The 10,337-nt window shown below is 40.9% G+C and overlaps 1 long non-coding RNA gene across 1 annotated transcript in view; it reads right to left on the minus strand.

The window, feature by feature from the left end:
• Window positions 1–336: 336 nt before the first annotated feature.
• LOC135098354 (uncharacterized) overlaps window positions 337–10,337 on the minus strand; it is a 36,028-nt gene continuing 26,027 nt past the window's right edge. Inside the window, exon 3 of the long non-coding RNA XR_010266864.1 lies at window positions 337–1,486. This is a non-coding gene — a long non-coding RNA (uncharacterized LOC135098354). The remainder of the gene's footprint in view (window positions 1,487–10,337) is intronic.

Here is a 10,337-nt window from a genome sequence, read left to right on the forward strand (position 1 = left end):
TGCCATCACTACAAGTATTTCATACTATATATTGTTAATTTATTGTCCTGCTTCATTCTTGTTCTTTTTTAAATTTTTATTGTTCCTATTCAATATATATATATATATATATATATATATATATATATATATATATATATATATATATATATATATATATATATATATATATATATATATATATATATATATATATATATATATATATATATATATATATAATCATATATCGTTGTTGGAGTTCCTAGTGTTTTAAGTTGAAGCATTTTGTGTGTCCGAGCCTGCCATCCTCTAGATTTACTGGCACACGGCTCGTGACAGGAGCACACACACCAAATACACTCAGGGAAACACACTCCGAAGCAACATTTTCACTACACAATACGCACAGCACACACTGCCGAAGAATCTTTACATCCACAAATATGCAGCAGCATAATCAGAAGAAACCAGGATGCCACAATATCGGTGAATTCAACCTCAAACAGTTGACGTGTAGATACGACCACAGGCTGAGGTGTGAAGGATGCCATACACTTGGACACAAATCTCGCCAATCTAGTTACTACAGCGGCTAGGGATGTGGCGGGGAAGATGCTGCCGATGACATTAACCATCTTGTAAATGAAAGAAATATCGATTTGTTGTGTTACCGAGACGTGGCTTCGTAATGAAATTCCTGATGAACATTTAACTTTACAACACACAGGTGTGATGGTGGACGTGGAGGAGGAGTCTGCATATATGTAAGCAAGCAACTGAAGGTAAGTGTGATAAAACTACCTACTCCTAAGCAACCCCGTGTCCAGGACTTATGGACGAGTGTACAGTGCAGTAAGTTGCCAGCTTTTATTATAGGTTGTGTTTAAAGACACCCCAAGGCCACACCTTCCTCTTCTGAATATGTCCAAGATGTGTTGAAACAAATGTCTGTATGTAACAAATGGCTTTATATGTTGATGTGATTTTAATGATGGTTTATTTTCTAAGAAAAACAAAATTGATGGTATTATCAGAAATAGCAGACTCACACCAATGATAAATGAGCCCACTAGGATGACGTCAACCACAGCCACAGTGCTGGATGTGATCATCACTAATAAACCAGAAAGTGTTTTGGCCACCTCTGTTGTTCCCGGGCCAGCACCTGATCATGACCTAATTGGCATTACAATAAATATCAAGAAGACGGAGAGAGCATGAACTAAAATCTTTTCGTCACCTTGGTAAATATAACAAGGACGCTTTGTGAGCTACTCCTGCCAGAACCCCATCATTTTTATCAAATACTGACCACAGGCCACGTTCATCTACAACTTGATATTTTAATACTAATTTTATGAGTTGTCTGGATGCGTGTGCTCCTTTAGTAACTAAGGCAGCAAGCAGACCTGCAGCGCCTTGGCTCACTGAGGGTTTGCGTGTAGCAGTGAGGCAGCGTGACGACACCCGCACCAAGCCGAGGAGAGCCAGACACAATATTTGTCTGCAAAAACAATACGCGAATGAAAAGAAAGAAATAAAGTCTCCTATTGGTGCTGTTAAAATACAATTATCTTAAAAAGTCTAATAAGAGCAAGCAAAATTCATCGGCCATATTAATAAGAGCAAGCAGAATTCATCGGCCATATGGAATGTGATAAAATAATTAGTTCCCGGCAAGAAAAGCAGCTCGAGAAAAACATGAACTTCATAATGACTTTCAAAAAACAGAATGATTTAATAATTTCTTTGCCAATGTAGGAAAGACAGCATATGACAACGCAGCAGACAGTACAGAGCAATCAGTGCTCCCCCCTGGACCCTTCTCTTTGTGAAGTGCAGTAGTGTGACTGAAAAATTCAGACTCAAGCCAGTAGACACCAACACACTCATATTAACAGTAAAAAGTCTTAACTAAACACGTTCTGTGGGCTCAGATGGAATTTTGCTCAAATTTATCAAGGATGCCTTATATTCTATTGCATCTTACCTGCCATGCGTCATAAATGGCTCAAATGTTACCAGAGTATTTCCTCAGGCTTGGAAAAACGCATGTGTCGTTCCTCTCCTAAAGAAAGGTGATTTTAATGATTCAAACAATTATCGTCCTGTTCCTTTTGCGGATGACACAAAGGTAGGTAAATTAATTAGGTCAGAATCGGATGCCATCACCTTGCAGGCAGATTTAGATAGAATGAATGAATGGACGGATAGATGGCAAATGCAATTTAATATCAATAAATGCAAAGTGGTTAGCGTAGGTAGAGGAAACCCACACAATAGGTACACATTAAACAACCAAACTCTGGTAGGTACAGGGTACGAGAAAGATTTAGGAGTTATAGTTAGCTCTGAATTGCGTCTAAGAAAACAATGCATAGAGGCCAGAAACAAGGCAAATAGGGTACTAGGATTCATTTCTAGGAGTGTTAAAAGTAGAAGGCCGGAAGTAATATTAAAGTTATACTTGGCGCTGGTCAGACCTCATCTAGACTACGCGGTGCAGTTCTGGTCCCCACATTACAGGAAAGATATAGGTCTATTAGAATCAGTACAAAGGAGAAAGGCTAAAAGGATACAGGGGATGAGGAGTATTCCTTACGAGGCGAGGTTGAAGTTGTTAAATTTACATTCTTTCGAGAGACGTAGGTTAAGAGGGGACCTGATAGAAGTCTTTAAGTGGTATAAGGGTTATAACAAGGGAGATGTAAGCAAAATTATTAGGATCAGCAACCAGGACAGAACAAGAAATAACGGGTTCAAACTTGAAAAATTTAGGTTTAGGAAGAAGATAGGAAGAAATTGGTTCTCAAATAGAGTGGTAGATGAGTGAAACGGACTCGGTAATCATGTAGTTAATGCTAGGACACTAGAGAGCTTTAAGAGAAGATTAGACAAGTTTATGGATGGGGATAATAGATGGAAATAGATAGGTATATTTCATACAGGGACTGCCACGTGTAAGCCTGGTCGCTTCTTGCAGCTTCCCTTATTTCTTATGTTCTTTTTTTTTTTTTTTTTTTACCGGTGCTCTCCAAAATATTTGAAAAAAAATTGTATGTCAACAACTTTTGGAATTTTTAGAGGATAACAAATACATTTCTAACAGCCAGCATGGCTTTAGACTTCATCTCTCTACTGAGTCTGCGCTAACTATTATAACATAATATTTACAATAATATTGACCACAAGAGAGTGTCATTGTTGACGCAGTGTGATTTGTCTAAGGCATTGGACAGTGTCAGCCATGATAACCTCCTGGCAAAGTGTTCTCACCTCAACATAGACTCCTTCAACAACTATTTATACAATATGACTCTGTCAGTCAAACTGCAAAGGGCAACACCTGCTAAAGTAAATGTCCATTTCGGTGTCCCTCAAGGCTCCATTCTTGGACCAGTATTGTTCACTATACTCGTACATGTTAATGACATGGCTAAGTGCACCAGTGACTGTATTTTAGTTCAGTACGCGAATGACACTCAGTTTCTTCTCTAGGTGTGCTACAGCACACCTAGAGAACATCATTAAAGAAGACCAAACCATTCTTGTTAAGGCAAAAGAATATTTTCTCAAGAATGGATTAATGACCAACACTAATATAACACTGTGCATATTTCTCGGTGGCAGACACTTGCTGTCATAGCTGCCTCAAGACACTGTCATTAAATATGATAGTACTTTTTATGTAATTTATTTATTTTTTTTTTTTTCACTATAATCTTAGTTTTACTATGGCTTATGACAACGTTTTATTAAATTTTACTAAAATTTTATTTATCTGTATTTGCACTTTTATTTCGTGCTTTACCTTTGTGTTACTCTGTGCTCTCTTACTATAAACTTTTATTTGTCCAGTTAAATGTTTACCGATGTTTAGTAATGACATTTTACAATGACTTTTACATGTTGTGATATCAGTCATTAGGGCAATGATGTACACAAAAGAATGAATACAATTTCCCATCCAGCGGTGTAGAGCACAACCACTGGGCTCTCGCAGAGTTTTGAGCTTTAGAGATTTGAATGTTAAGCAATTTCTCGATGTGCGTGGTGCTTCTATTGTTGAATTACTGACACCTTCCCTCGTTAGTCGCCTTCCATCAATAATTGACCTCTCTATAAAGAGTTGCATAGTGATAAGACCACCATAGATGACAGTGAAGGAAGGAATGTGAAGCAGCACAGAGACGGACAGACATGGACACGTGGGAACACGAGGGAGGCTGCAGGAAGGCGTATATATTATGTGGGCGATGTGTGAACCGCTGATTGTATAAGCAAAGAGAAATACTCACTTTATTCCACTGTGACTGCTTTTAGCCAAAGGGATTGTTAATACTGCTGCTACTACTAATAATATTAATAACAACAATATACCTCGTAATTATCGAACTTGTACCAAGTCGCAAATTTATGTAACCTCCCTTTTTTATTGCCATTTAATGGCATTCGAGAGTTTACAATACGTCTAAGTCTTCAGTGTCCATAACACTGCTAGCACTACTTGTAGTAGTAGTAGTAGTAACTACTTATCATCAGCCACTTGGCGTAATGATTGTTACACTGAGTTCATGATATGTCAGTGTATCCTGAAATTGCTCAGTTTTTTGTGATGAGACAGAAAACGATCCCTTGTGTAAGATAAACTATAGTATATCTATCCCTGGGTTTGTTAAGCTGAAGCATTACACGTTACGTAGTGGAATTTGAAAATAAAAGGAATTCAAATTGCTACATCAAAACAATGAACACTAATGAAAAGTTAAATGCTAGGAAGACTGGTGCAGAGAAAGATACAGGCGGTGTTTCCAGGCGGTTCCTCCTTTGAAGACCAAGAGATTGATCTCAAAGTGTGAGACCTGCTGGATCACATTTGACAGTCACACACAACATCGTTCATGTTTTCTCTAATGCTAACTCGCTTGAAGAGGGCAGAACAGGCAGGCAGAGCTCACTGCCTTAATGAATGATTGCCTCACAGACACACGCACATTTGAGGGCAACAAACACAGAGGCAACACCCGAGGCGCTCACAGCAAAAGGTTCCCACCTCGCCTCGCTGGCAAACTGATTCCTCGACTCGCGTCAACCCAACTCATTTTTCATCGCAAGTCGGCAATTTTCTTTTCGCTGCAAAATTAAATCACTTTCGGAAACTTGGGACCAAATTTATTCAGGCCGGGGAAAGACTTGGTGGACGCGGTGGAGGAGCAGGCGGCCGACTGGAGCTGGCTGGATCTGGGCCCAAGGTCCACGCCAGCCTCCTCTTCTGCTCCACCTACAAAATTGTTAGCGTCACTTGCAGCCCCTGACAGCCCAAGGAGACGCCACCACACACCCTACGGCAAATACTGCCAGCCCAGGAGCCCTTTAGGAGAGGACTGTGCTTCCTCCATGGCAGTGTCCGGCGAATGGTGGGTGGCTCTTGGTCACCATGACCTCGCGCTCACTGTGAGGGGCTGCAAGCGTCCACGCCATTGCTCATTGGATTTAAATGGACCCTGAAGGGGAGAAGGCTATGTATCGTGTATCATCATTGTGGAACGCATCGTATATCATCATTGTGGAACGCATCGTGTATCATCATTGTGGAACCCATCGTGTATCATCATTGTGGAACGCATCGTGTATCATCATTGTGGAGCGCATCGTGTATTATCATCATGTATTATCATCGTGTATTATCATCGTGTATTATCATCGTGTATTATCATCGTGGAACGCATCGTGTATTATCATCGTGTATTATCATCGTGTATTATCATCGTGGAACGCATCGTGTATTATCATCGTGTATTATCATCGTGGGACGCATCGTGTATTATCATCGTGTATTATCATCGTGGAACGCATCGTGTATTATCATCGTGTATTATCATCGTGTATTATCATCGTGGAACGCATCGTGTATTATCATCGTGTATTATCATCGTGTATTATCATCGTGGAACGCATCGTGTATTATCATCGTGTATTATCATCGTGTATTATCATCGTGTATTATCATCGTGGAACGCATCGTGTATTATCATCGTGTATTATCATCGTGGAACGCATCGTGTATTATCATCGTGTATTATCATCGTGTATTATCATCGTGGAACGCATCGTGTATTATCATCGTGTATTATCATCGTGTATTATCATCGTGGGACGCATCGTGTATTATCATCGTGTATTATCATCGTGTATTATCATCGTGTATTATCATCGTGGAACGCATCGTGTATTATCATCGTGTATTATCATCGTGTATTATCATCGTGTATTATCATCGTGGGACGCATCGTGTATTATCATCGTGTATTATCATCGTGGAACGCATCGTGTATTATCATCGTGTATTATCATCGTGTATTATCATCGTGTATTATCATCGTGTATTATCATCGTGTATTATCATCGTGTATTATCATCGTGGGACGCATCGTGTATTATCATCGTGTATTATCATCGTGTATTATCATCGTGTATTATCATCGTGGAACGCATCGTGTATTATCATCGTGTATTATCATCGTGTATTATCATCGTGGAACGCATCGTGTATTATCATCGTGTATTATCATCGTGTATTATCATCGTGTATTATCATCGTGGGACGCATCGTGTATTATCATCGTGTATTATCATCGTGGAACGCATCGTGTATTATCATCGTGTATTATCATCGTGGAACGCATCGTGTATTATCATCGTGTATTATCATCGTGTATTATCATCGTGTATTATCATCGTGTATTATCATCGTGGAACGCATCGTGTATTATCATCGTGTATTATCATCGTGGAACGCATCGTGTATTATCATCGTGTATAATCATCGTGTATTATCATCGTTGAACGCATCGTGTATTATCATCGTGTATTATCATCGTGGAACGCATCGTGTATTATCATCGTGCATTATCATCGTGTATTATCATCGTGTATTATCATCGTGTATTATCATCGTGGGACGCATCGTGTATTATCATCGTGGAACGCAATGTGTATTATCATCGTGTATTATCATCGTGTATTATCATCGTGTATTATCATCGTGTATTATCATCGTGGGACGCATTGCATCATGTAATCATCGTTGTATCATCGCTTTACTTACACTGACACAACACAAAACAACACAACACACGGAAGAGAACCTTTTTGGGGAGAAAGGAACTTCTTTCATCACACACAACACAACACAACACAACACACACACGGAAGAGGACCTCTTTGGGAAGAGAGGATCATCTTTCATCACACACAACACAACACAACACAACACAACACAACACACAACACAAACACAACACAACACACACACGGAAGAGGACCTCTTTGGGGAGAGAGGATCATCTTTCATCACACACAACACAACACAACACAACACACAACACAACACAACACAACACACACACGGAAGAGGACCTCTTTGGGGAGAGAGGATCATCTTTCATCACACACAACACAACACAAACACAAACACAACACAACACAAACACACAAACACACACACACACACACACACACACACACACACACACACACACACACACACACACACACACACATATAATATTATCTAATAAAATAACATGATAATTACAAACACAGCAACAATAGTGAGTGATCATGACAATATGTAATGCTACAAAGGGTTCCTGGCTGCAGTGACTCAAATTCCATTCACATTGTGTCACTCGCCTGTAGCTCAGCAAAATAATCTTTCAAGACATCACTGCCATCAGCAGAATCACTGTTGAAGAGAAACTGATTCCGTGTTCGTTTCAGTGCCACAGTAACCTCTCCATGGTGAAAGTATCCTTTGAAGGGCTGAGTTACCTCCTGCAGATGCTTTCTCACTTCAGTCACAAAGAGCAATTCATACGTTTGTCAGGAAATGCAGAGTTCAGACCATCCAACAGTCTATATGGTCACGGCTCCTGACTTGTAGTCCCTTAGTAGCACTGCTGTTACCGCTTGCGGGGGAGGAAGTGAAAGAGTGAAGATGAGAAGGTGAAGGAGGGAAGATGAGAGGATAGAGGAGGCGGGGAAGGAAGGGGAGGAAGTGAAGGAGTGAAGATGAGAAGGAAGAAGTGAAGGAGTGAAGGTGAGAGGGAAGAGGAGGAGCAGGTGGGAGAGTGAGTCGTGAGGGTGTTTACGCTAAAAGCTGGTGACCTATGGTTAGTGCCATAATGAAACCCTTGTGGTGGTCAGGTGTTGTGGTGTTCGCCACACTCCTAACGGCAGAAGGGTGGTCGCCACCAACACACACAGACCTGTGTTCTGCACCCGTCGCCCACGCTCATTCACAAAGCCCCAATACGTGTCACGATCCCGGTCATCTTTTCAAGAAAGTGGACGGCACACTGATCCCAGAAAGTTCTAAAGGTGTGGATTTTTAAAGGCCTCGAGTACCTAGCCGACCTATCAGAAATCGCCAGCTATCAAACCCTCTCACAAACCCTCACCTCGGCACAGCACGCCAGAAATCACCTCACTGCCTCATCAATGTTGGGGAGGAAAACACACTTATTCTGTATAATAACAGGATATACTAATGATAATGTTAACTCACAAACAAATTGAGGTAGTACACATTAAAGGATATTAGGGAACAAATTTCTAGCCTAGACCAACACAGGATAAATCCCACTCACTCACTCACCATAGATTCCCCCTTTTACTGAGGCTCTTATATCGCCTCCCTTATTGCTCAGAGGCTATGCACATCAATACCTGACATTCCCGTCACTTCACAAACCAATAAAACCCTTCTACTCCTTCAAAGGCCGCTGAAATATTTTCCCCAGCTGCGGGAATTTCCCCAGACGCTGTCACCGCGTCCCCAAATAACAATTCCCGTATTTTACCTCCTCAAACCTCACAAGACATCACCAACATCACCATAGATCACCTGTAACACCACAACACCTTCCCCAAGGACACCAATAACACCACAACACCACCGCGGTCCCAACCACAAAATGGCCGCCTCTCACCCCGACACTGTCCCCTCAGGACACCATCCCCTCAGCGTTACATAACCAACACAACTCACCAGCCACACTGCAGCGGACAAGAGCTCTTGGTACCACAACAGACTCACCAGCCTGATGCTGCATATCAAGGTTATACCGCCACATCACTAATATACGTAAGTGTACAATACATTAAGTGTGCAGCAGACAGAGCGTGATGACATTTGTAATGAGCACCTCAAAGTGATGCTACAAAAGTGACGCTACAACAAAACAACATACTTATGGTGTTGAGTGTTTTATATAATTATAGACGTGACCGGACTCAGAATAAACTGTACCGTGTGCAGCACTGAGGGTTCATTACACCTGTCACACCGAGCAGCGCCATCAGGCTGCCACAATTGCCGTCACCGTCACGTCTCGTACCTGTGTCCACAGTTACACAGCAGAGTAAATACAGCATCACGTCCGTTTCTTTCTGGTAAAATGAAACTTCCAGACAACTATCAACTCTTCTTCAGTGACATTCAACTGTCCCCCTCTTCTAATTAATTAATTAATTAATTAATTAATTAATTAAAATTAATAAAATTGAAGAAACTACTACTACAACTACTACTACTACTATACTACTACTTCCTTCCCTTTCCAAAAGACATTCCACACTGCTGCCTAACTGCAAAAACCTGATCTACACATCCTCTTCCCTTTCTACAGCTTCACTGCTTCCTTGCCAGTCATAATCCCGTACCTTACGTGTGTAGTCAACTCGTCAATTGTAACAGGAATGTTCCCTGAATCCTGGAAACACGCCATTGTAGTTCCTATTTTCAAGACATGAAATGTTATGGAACCAAAAAATTATCATCCAATATCTCCTCTACCAATTATCTCTAAGGTTCTTGAGAAAGTTATTGGTGGTCAGCTCATCTCATACCTCGAGCACAATGATCTGCTTAGTAAGACACAACACGGGTTCAGACCTAAGCTCTCTACAGAAATCGCTCTTCTTACTTTGTGTAATTCACTGTTTGAAACTATTGACAGGAAAAATATCTCATTAGTAACGCTGTGTGACTTGTCTAAAGCATTTGACAGCGTAAATCATAAAATGTTAAAGAAATTCAGAATGTTGCGAATCGATTCGTTTTGGTTCCACAGCTACCTTCTCAATAGAACACAATCAGTCAGAATATGCAAACATGTCTCTAAGAAACTTGACCCTGCTTATGGCGTTCCGTAAGGGTCAGTCCTGGGCCCACTACTGTTTTCAATATTCGTGAATGACCTCTCGCAGCACATCCCAGACTGTCTGGTCATACAGTACGCTGATGACACGCAGCTCATTCACAAAGGAGAAATTACCGGCATTTACGAACT

This window comes from Scylla paramamosain, unplaced genomic scaffold, assembly GCF_035594125.1.
Source record: "Scylla paramamosain isolate STU-SP2022 unplaced genomic scaffold, ASM3559412v1 Contig57, whole genome shotgun sequence".
Classification (NCBI taxonomy): Eukaryota; Metazoa; Arthropoda; class Malacostraca; order Decapoda; family Portunidae; genus Scylla; species Scylla paramamosain.